General features: G+C 45.3%; 1 pseudogene across 1 annotated transcript; it reads right to left on the bottom strand.

The window, feature by feature from the left end:
* Positions 1-1,228: 1,228 nt before the first annotated feature.
* On the bottom strand, positions 1,229-5,562 carry LOC308427091 (RNA-binding protein EWS-like; annotated as a pseudogene). The gene is made up of 3 exons: positions 5,142-5,562; positions 3,552-5,012; positions 1,229-1,294 (listed from the first exon to the last, which is right to left on the bottom strand). The product of its transcript is annotated as an RNA-binding protein EWS-like (transcript).
* Between the last annotated feature and the right edge of the window lie 3,906 nt (positions 5,563-9,468).

The raw sequence follows: 9,468 nt of genomic DNA, 5'->3' as shown, positions 1-9,468 counted from the left end.
TCAGTCATGACCTCAGGTAAGAAACTCTGTATGAACTCCTCACCCAAGTCTGGCTTTGTCGTGGTTATGTGAAGCAGTTTTATCTTGGCATTTTGTTTTGATCATCTATAATTTCCAGATGTCCTTAGTTTTTCAGGTTAGGTTTTTTTTTTCTTCTAATTCTGTAACTGATGTGTTGCTATGTTGAGTCTTTTTCTCATGTTTGTGTTTGTGGGCCCTATGATAGGCATCAGAAATACAATCATTCCATAATTGTTTTTCTTGATTGTCATGGCAGATTGTGGTACCTGAATATCATCCAGGATCGTGAATTTCACCTTTCTGGGAATACATAGCAAATATCTCAACTGTTCTAGCATGACTTCTTAAAAATCCTTTTTCTGTATTTCATTGTTTGCTATTATTTGTATTATTTGGTATCTCCTTTTTAAACATCTGTGCTCCTATGTCTCTTTTTTACTTTATTAATAAGTAAAAATATAAAGCTTGTTTTTTATAGTTACTTGAATCAACTTTAGTGCACGTCAGAGGAATTCTAAGACCAGTCAAGCTGATGTTTAAGGAAACATGTTTTTTTTTAATTGTCTAAATTAATTTTCACCAAAAGAATTTTCTAGTTTTTGTTTATGCTATCTTATTTTAATTTGCTTGACATAAAATCTGTTATAATTTGTTTTCAGAGTTTTTCATCTTCTTTCTACATTCCCTATAGAAGAGTTATATAGAAGTTATATAGAAGAAGTCTGCCTAGGTCAAGGCTTTTGCTACTTGGGATCTGAGTCCTTAGCATAGCATTATTTCCTAGATCTATGCCTTGAATTTGGAAAATCTTTACTCCTCCTAAAAATAAACCAAACCCTAACACATCTGTTTATGTTGATTAGCTCTTACTGGCTCTGTGGTTGTCTAACTTGCTGATTGTTTGCTGTTGTTGTTTTCTTTAAACTGGAGCACTTCCACTCTTGCACGGGTTTGGAAAACCGTGACACACTGGTGTGAGAGAAGGGTGGGCACAGGGATGGGGAAAGTGCACACTCTGCTGCTTCCTTACTGTGTATCGGGTGACAAATAAAAGTGACCGGCCTTCAAGGTTCTAGGCAGCCGTCCTATATGAATAGCTCGCTCCAGCAGTCGGTGCTGCCTGCTTATGTGAAGTGCATTTTCCCATGGAAACAAGGTTAAGAAGAGCACTTAGGCATCTAAGTTACTTCATAGCATCTCATTTCACTTAGAACATGACGGGAACTCTGTCTATTGCAGGGACTAAGCACAGAGTACGGATGTAGTGCTCTTCCTTGGACAACACAAATCAAATGAATGAGTAAAAAGGATGCAGAAAACAAACAGACAAAATGCCCCCACATATTGAATGCTGATTGTGAAGGAGAAACAAAGGTGTGTGTGTATATATGTGTGTGTGTGTGTGTGTGTGTGTGTGTGTGTGCGCGCGCGCGCGCGCGCGTGCGCACTCACATGTAAAGAAATACTCTTATTATCTGAACAGGGACAGTGGGGGACAAGTGACACCAGTCCTATTTCTTTTTTAACAAGATAAAGTGAACAGCTTGCCAGAATTTCAAAATATTTCCTAATAAGTATTGTTTTTTTTTAAAATCATCAGATAAAGATGTTAAATATTAATTTAGGATTGTTTTAAGCGATAAAAATGCCATGGTTCTGGCTTAAAGCAGTTGAATCAAAAGCTCTTGTTACTTCCTTTTAGCAGGCTTGAGGCCAGTGGTTTCCATGATCCATGATCCCTTCATTAACTGAACAGACAGGGATTGATTATATGTGGCAGGTGCTGCTCCAAGATCCAGATGGGACAAAGCAGCAAACGAGAAAGAGAGAGAGAGAGAGAGAGAGAGAGAGAGAGAGAGGGAGAGAGGGAGAGAGGGAGAGAGGGAGAGAGGGAGAGAGGGAGAGAGGGAGAGAGGGAGAGAGGGAGAGAGGGAGAGAGGGAGAGAGGGAGAGAGGGAGAGAGGGAGAGAGGGAGAGAGGGAGAGAGAGTCTGATGCTTAGTTAATAAGGAAAAGGGAGGGGAAGCCTTTCTGTGAAGGTGGGGAGACAGGAAGAAGTGAAGGAGGAAGGGAGTTGCTGGAGAGGTGCTTGGAGAACAAATATGAACTGAACTGGGCAGGGGAGGGAATGGCAGGGAGATGGTGAATCTAGAAAGCTGCTTCTCAGTGGGGAAGAAAAGAACGCCAGGCCAGCAGGTTACTTTGGAAATGATCGGGTTAACAAAAGGGAAGGGCTTTGAAAACTTCCTGGCTCTGGGAAGGGTGGTGGTTCAGAGTAAAAGCCCTTGCTCCTTGCCCTGCCAGCAGGAGGTCCTGAGCGTGGATCTCCAGGCCAGGCGTGGTGTGCGGGTCTGTGGCACCAGCACAGGGTCTCTGAAGGGATCAGGGGACCAGCAGAGCCCTGGAACTCATCCAGTTTACTGAGTCAATGAGATCCTGGCTCAGGGAGACTGCCTCACAAGATAACGTGAGAAGCAGCAGAGGGATGCACCTGATGTCCAACTCCACCCCTCTACACAGATGAGCATACACACGCACAGCCATGCACACAGCCGTAGGCACAGGCACAGGCACGGGCACACATGCTGTAAAATAAAGAAAGGAAGGGAGGGAGGAAGGGAGGAAGAAAGGGAAGGAGGGAGAGAGGGGACGCCTGGCTCCAGTGTATATTAACTTAAAAAACAAACAGAATAAAAACTTCTATACCTTCCTCTCTGGGCATTCACAGTAACAGGACAAGAGCATATTGTAGTGTTTCAGTTCCCTTCAGCCATCATGGGCTTGGCAGCCGCACCAACTCTCAGCCTCTGCTGGCTAAGGTTAGCTCATCTTCCTTTAGGTCCTACGGGAACAAACCTATTGGGTGCCCTTTGCGATAAAACCGTTGGGCGTGCAAGCCCTCCTGGCTCTTCAGCTCAAATGTGGTGGTGATTTTTTTGTGCTTGTTTAGATGGAGCTGAGTTTCTTTTATCTAAGTCCATGGAAGGGGAAATGAAAAAGGAAAAGGAAACAGATAAAAACCCAAACTCTCAGCACTTTTGCTTTCTTCTTTGGACGGCTTCTTTCCAGCAGAATTTATGGAGAGCAGACTGACACCTCTCTCATGACCAGAGCTCACCCCAGGGCACCTCCCATCTAAGCTTTGGCTCCTAGCAACATCTTTGTTTCTGCCCATAGACAAAACCACCCCCAGCCTCAGCTCTGTCCTACAGGTGCTTGAAATGTTTGTCCCTGTCCAGACTCAGTGTACGGATCCCTCTGCCCTGCCAGGCCTGCTCTCCTCCCCTGTTCTCTGGAAGGCCTGCTTAGCTTCCTGACTGTCTACATTCAGATGGAATATGCTGAATTCTGAAGGCGTGTGTTGAGGGAAAGCTGCCAGTTATACCATGAGTACCAAGCTGGATGTTCTTTTTCTCATCTAAGAGAAGGAAGGAAGGTGGGGAAGAAGAAGAAAGCGCTGGGGAGCAGAGGGCACCACGGTGGGTGCAAAGAGAAGTCACTGGCTGTGGAGAGACAGTATTGGTCCTTTACTTCCATAGCCTGGGTCACGAGAAAAGAGCTGGACAGGAAAGGACTTAGGAAGGAGTCCACTGGCAGGTTCAGGAAGTTATGGGTTATCACCGAAAAGCCTTGGACATCGGGCACGCTGAGTTCCAGGTCGGTGTCAGGCAGAGATGAATCTAGTAACGCCCGTGGCCCAAAGCAATCTGGTCCAGCAGTGGTCTGCACCATGGAGAGTCTGTGCTCCTGACGGTGCTCACCTTTATCCATTTTCCCAGGCCCTGCATGGCCGCCTCATCTTCCTCCCATCTGTTCCATTAAAGGTCCAGGAGGTTCCCCAGGACCACCTCGTCTTCCTCCACCAAAGCCACCAGAGCCGCCTCTGCCACGATCACAGGGTGGTGGGAGGAAGCCCTCGGGCTTAGGGGCCTTACACTGGTTGCATTCAGTTCTCCAGGCGAAGTTCTGGTTTCCACAGCCCGGTTGGGACACTGCCGGTCTCCAGCTCGGTGCTGGACATTTCCTCCTCCAGAGGGGTTCCCTCTGGAGCCTCGGGACTCTCTTGGAGAGAAGTCTCCTATGTCTCCTCCACGGCCTTCCACGTGACCCATGGGTCCCCCAGGACCTCCTGGGACACCAGGACCTCCACAAAGTGGTGGTGGCATCCCTCTCCCCTCATGAGGTGGCAAGCCACCCGGCATGCTGTTTTCCAGCAAGAGAAACTTCAAGTTTGCATCCTTGAAAATCTTTCCCATCAAACCATTGCACGGCAGCCTTGGCAGTTGGTGGATCTTCACAGGGCACCGTGGCATCAACCTTCAGGCTTTCCTGCCTCTTCATCCAGGTAGATATAGATCATGGGTTTCCCAGTTCTCTGGTTCATCTTGATAACCCCACACTGCATAAAGAAGTCTGCTAGGCCATCCAGAGTCACACTGTCATTTAATCCTGGCACATAAACTGCACTGTTGTCAGAGTCTTCATCATGACCTATAGGAAGGCCTACATCAAGAGCTGGTCCTTCATCCATGGGCCCACCAGGCTTCTTGAAGCCACCTCGCTCTCCAGTGCTGCCCATTCCACTGCATCCTCCTCCCTGCCCACCTCTGCTCATGCCTCCATGATCAAATTCCTCTCCTCTCCTGCCCCAGTTATCAGGGCCACTCAAATTCTAGTTCTCTCCTGGTCTGGAAAAATCCTCCAGACTCCTGCCCATGAACACCCACGCTACAGGGGTGGTCCTGTCGGAATGAACTCTGCTGCCGTAGCTGCTGTTCCGTTGTCTGTATTGACTTGGAGGCTGGCTGTGGGATCCAGTCTGAGGGGGGTAACTAGTGGGAGGCTGCTGCCCATAGCTGCTTTGTTGACCACAGATACTCTGCTGTCCATAGCTGCTCGGCTGCCCATGGGTGTTCTGCCGAGAGTAACTGCTCTGAATGTGACTAGTCGGCTGGGAAGAGGAATGACAGGGAGGACAATAAGATGGAGGTGCTGTGACTCACTGCACTGGGTAGCTCCCAGGTACCTGGGGATAACTAGTTATCTGTCCATATCCTAGGCTGGGTTGGTTATAACCCCCTGTGCTAGATCGAGGTTGACTAGTCTCAGCGGGTTTGTTACCATCCTGTGGTCTTGTAGGTGTGGTGGCTGTTGGCTGCTGACCATAGGCTGGGTAGGCAGGCTGGGTGCCATATGCAGATGAAGCCGTGTAAGAGACCTGCATTGTGGTGACAGTAGTAGTGTTGTCACAAGTACCAGTGCCATGTCCTTGGACAGGCTGGCTGTATGCCTGGGGGGCAGTTGGAGTGGTATAACCAGTAGGAGGCTGTCCCTAAGAATTTGCATATGCAGTCTGCCAGTAGGTGGCAGTGCCCTGAGCCTGGGTATAGCTGACATCAGTAGGCTGTCCGTAGGTTCCATAGCTTTGTTGCCCATAAGCCTGGGTGGTCTGTGCATATCCTTGAGTTGGCTGGGCGGTGTAAGCACCGTAGCCCTGCTGGGCTGAAGCTTGGCTATAAAAACTGTAATCTGTGGATGTCATTTTCTCTCCTTCCTCCTCGTTCCCTCAACGTCAAACCCAGATTTTCTGACTCGAGTATGCATACTTCTAATTGCTAGACTCTTTTGTCCACGAGCCATGACCGAGACATGGAAGAGATGCTTCTGCGGCCGATATGGAGGAGGGACGTTTGAGAGATGCCCTAGTTCATAGCTGGCATCAGAACAGGGAGTTTCCTTGCAGAGTGGCTCCTGGCCTGAGACGTGAGCAAAGATAGTAAAAACAGATGGTAGAAAACAAGGTGTGCTTAGTACTCGGCCTGATGGCGATCTGGGTGCCAACCGACTGATTCCTGCATCCCTCCGATCCCAACACTGGTGGAGAGGGGACTCAATTAACTAAAGGGGACAGGAGTGTGAGCTTCACCTAGTTCCACCACTGGCTGCAGGGTGAAACTTCCTAGCATGCTTTGCATCCCCACACTTCAAAGAACTGACATTCTGGAACGATTTTGAGTAGTAGGCCAATGTCAGTAAGCAGCATCTTTTAGACATGAAGTCCCTCATATTATTAGCAAAATGTACCCACTTATGTAGTGGTCTGTTCCGGCACTGCTATATATTCAAATGCTAGATTCTTACCCCATATCTGGTTGCTCCAAGACAAGGAGATCCTCATGTGTTCCAGCTTTTGTTGTGTAAACCTTCCCCCCTCCCCCGAGTTTTCCCATTGGTTAATAAAGATGCCTACAGCCTGGACTGGGAAATGTTTCAGGGCTTGCTGTCTGAGCCAGGGGTGAAGAAGAAGTCGCCATAGGGTAGGTGGAGCATGAGCATGTGGCCACGAGAGCTTCCTGTTGGGATAGGAGTGACCGAGGCAGAACATGGTAAGTGATATCTCGAGGTTTTTGACAGGGAAGTAGACAAAATAGCACAGAGGGTTGACATCTGCCCAGCTCTAGTGCTTCAAAGCTTATAAATCTAGAGGTTTGTGTCTTTTATTGGGGAACTAAATGATCTAAGATAGGATATAAACTCCCAAATAGGCTGATTATATGCCACAACTCTCTATACCCAGACCCTGCTGGGGGAGAGCTGGTCCCCCAGAAGTGCTGACACACCTAAAAGCACAGGTAAGATCACCACTTCTGCTCTGAGGGACCTGTCCGGAACCTCCAGGACACAGGGATCGAGAAGCAGTTTGGGACAGGATCCTTCCAGTTTATGTCTGCACCCTGTGCTGACCTTGTGCCACAACTCTCTCTACCCAGACCCTGCTGGGGGAGAGCTGGTCCCCCAGTAGTGCTGACACAAAGGCTTACAGGAGGGTCAAGCAGCCACTGTCAGAATCAGCAAAACCACCTAACACCAGAGATAAGCAGATGGTGAGAAGCAAGTTCAAGAACCTAAGCAACAGAAACCAAGGCCAGTTGGCATCATCAAAACCCAGTTTCCCCACCACAGCAAGTCCTGGATACCCCCAACACACCAGAAAAACAACATTGTGATTTAAAAATCACAACTCATGATAATGTTAAAGGACTTTAAGAAGATCATAAATAACTCCCTTAAAGAAATACAGGACAACAAAGATAAACAGGGTGAAGTGCTTAAAGAGGAAACAAAAATTAACCAAACAGGTGAAGGAATTGAGCAAACCATTGTGGATCTAAAAATGAAAATATAAACAATTTAAAAAAATCACAAAAAGAGACAACCCTGGAGATAGAAAACCTAGGAAAGAGATCAGGAGTCATAGACACAAGCATCACCAACAAAATAAAATAGATGGAAGAAAGAATCTCAGGGGCAGAAGGCACCATAGAAAACATTGACACAACAGTAAAAGAAAGTGCAAAAATGCAAAAAACCTCTAACCCAAAACATCCAGAAAATACAGGGCACATGGATGAGAAAATCAAACATGGGGATAATAGATATAGTAGAGAGCAAAGATTCCCAACTTAAAGGGCCAGTAAATATCTTTAACAAAATTATAGAAGAAAACTTCCCTAACATAGAGAAAGAGATGCTCATAAACATGAAAGAAGCTTATAAAACTCCAAATAGATTGGACCAGAAAAGAATCCCTCCCATCACATAATAGTCAAAACAGCAAATGCACAAAACAAAGAAAGAATATTAAAAGCAGTAAGAAAAAAGTCAAGTAACATACAAAGACAGAGCTATCAGAATCACACAAGATTTCTCAGCAGAGACTATGAAAGCTAGAAGATCCCAGGAAGATGTTATATAAATCCTAAGAGACCACAAATGTCAGCCCAAGCTACAAAACACTCAATTAACATAGATGGAGAAACCAAGATATTCCATTACAAACCGAATTTACACAATATCTTTCTACAAATCCAGCCCTACGAAGAATAATAAATGGAAAACTCTAACACAAGGAGGGAAACCACACCCTAGAAAAATCAAGAAAGTGATCTTTTTTCAATTAACCCAAAAGAAGATAACCACACAAACACAATTCCACCTCTAACAACAAAACTAACAGGAAATAACAATCATCGGTCCCTAATATTTCTCAACGTCAATGAACTTGATTCCTCAACAAAAAGACTAACAGACTGGATGTGTAAAGAAGACCCAGCATTTTGCTGCATACAGGAAACACACCTCAGTGACAAAGACATATGGGCACTGGAGAAAATTTTCTGAACAGAACACCAATGGCTTATGCTCTAAGATCAAGACTCGACAAATGGGACCTCATGAAATTGAAAAGCTTCTGTAAGGCAAAGGACACTGTTAATAGGACAAAACTGCAACCAACAGATTGGGAAAAGATCTTTGGCAGTCCTACATCTAATAGAGGACTAATATCCAATACATACAAAGAACTCAAGAAGTTAGACTCTAAAGAATCAAATAATCCTATTAAAAATGGGGAACAGAGCTAAACAAAGAATTCTCAACTGAGGAATGGCTGAGAAGCACCTAAGGAAATGCTCAACATCCCTAGACAGCAGGGAAATGCAAATCAAAACAACTCTGAGATTCTACCTCACACCAGTCAGCATGGCTAAGATCAAAAACTCAGGTGACAGCAGATGCTGGCAAGAATGTGAAGAAAGAGTTCTCCACTGTTGGTGGGATTGCAAGCTGGTACCACTCTGAAAATCAGCCTGGTGATTTCTCAGAAAATTGGACATTGTACTACCTGAGAACCCAGCTATACCACTCCTGGGCATATATACAAAAGAAGCTCCAACATCTATGTTACTAATTGTTGAAAATGTTTTTTCTTTATTAAATTCTCTATGTCTACCTTTGTCTAAAAACCAAATGACTACATTCATGTTGAATACAGTCTGGTCTGGGCTTTCTTACTGTCCCGTTAGCCTACATGTCCATCTTTCCTCAGTCACATTTCCACCCAGTGCTTACACTACAGATTTCCACATCCCTTTTGAACTCCCTTTAACCTGTGTGTGTGTGCTTCCTGAGGGGATTCCTTAGTATTATAACCAAACTTCAAAATACATTGTTGGCATGGGAAATAGACTGCGTGCCATATCCCTGGAAGATTGTTACATTACGAATGACGGTTGCTTCATAGTCATCAAGATATGTGTTTACTGAGCATCTGTTGCATGTAAAGTGTGAGACACTGCTGGGAAATCAAGGAGCAGAAGAGGTGAGTACAGTGTGCCTTTTGCCCATGCAAGAGATCAGATTGACAGATGCAGATCATTCACTCTTTCTGATCGGTTGCTGCGTTTTCTAACGCGGAAGTAGAGGAGTAGAATGACCAGGACTTCATTTTATACTCAGGGAATCTTAATAGATTTTATATTAAAAGAATATTTCAATTACTAAAATAGGAAAGACAAAAATTCCAAATGGAGGAGTCTTTAAATTTTAATAAGTATAATAATAACAATGTTCACGTTTGGTACAGTGTCAAACTTCCTGCATTGCTGAA

Source organism: Micromys minutus (assembly GCF_963924665.1).
Source record: "Micromys minutus genome assembly, chromosome: 11".
NCBI lineage: Eukaryota > Metazoa > Chordata > Mammalia > Rodentia > Muridae > Micromys > Micromys minutus.
This window is presented reverse-complemented; position numbering and strand designations above follow the sequence as displayed.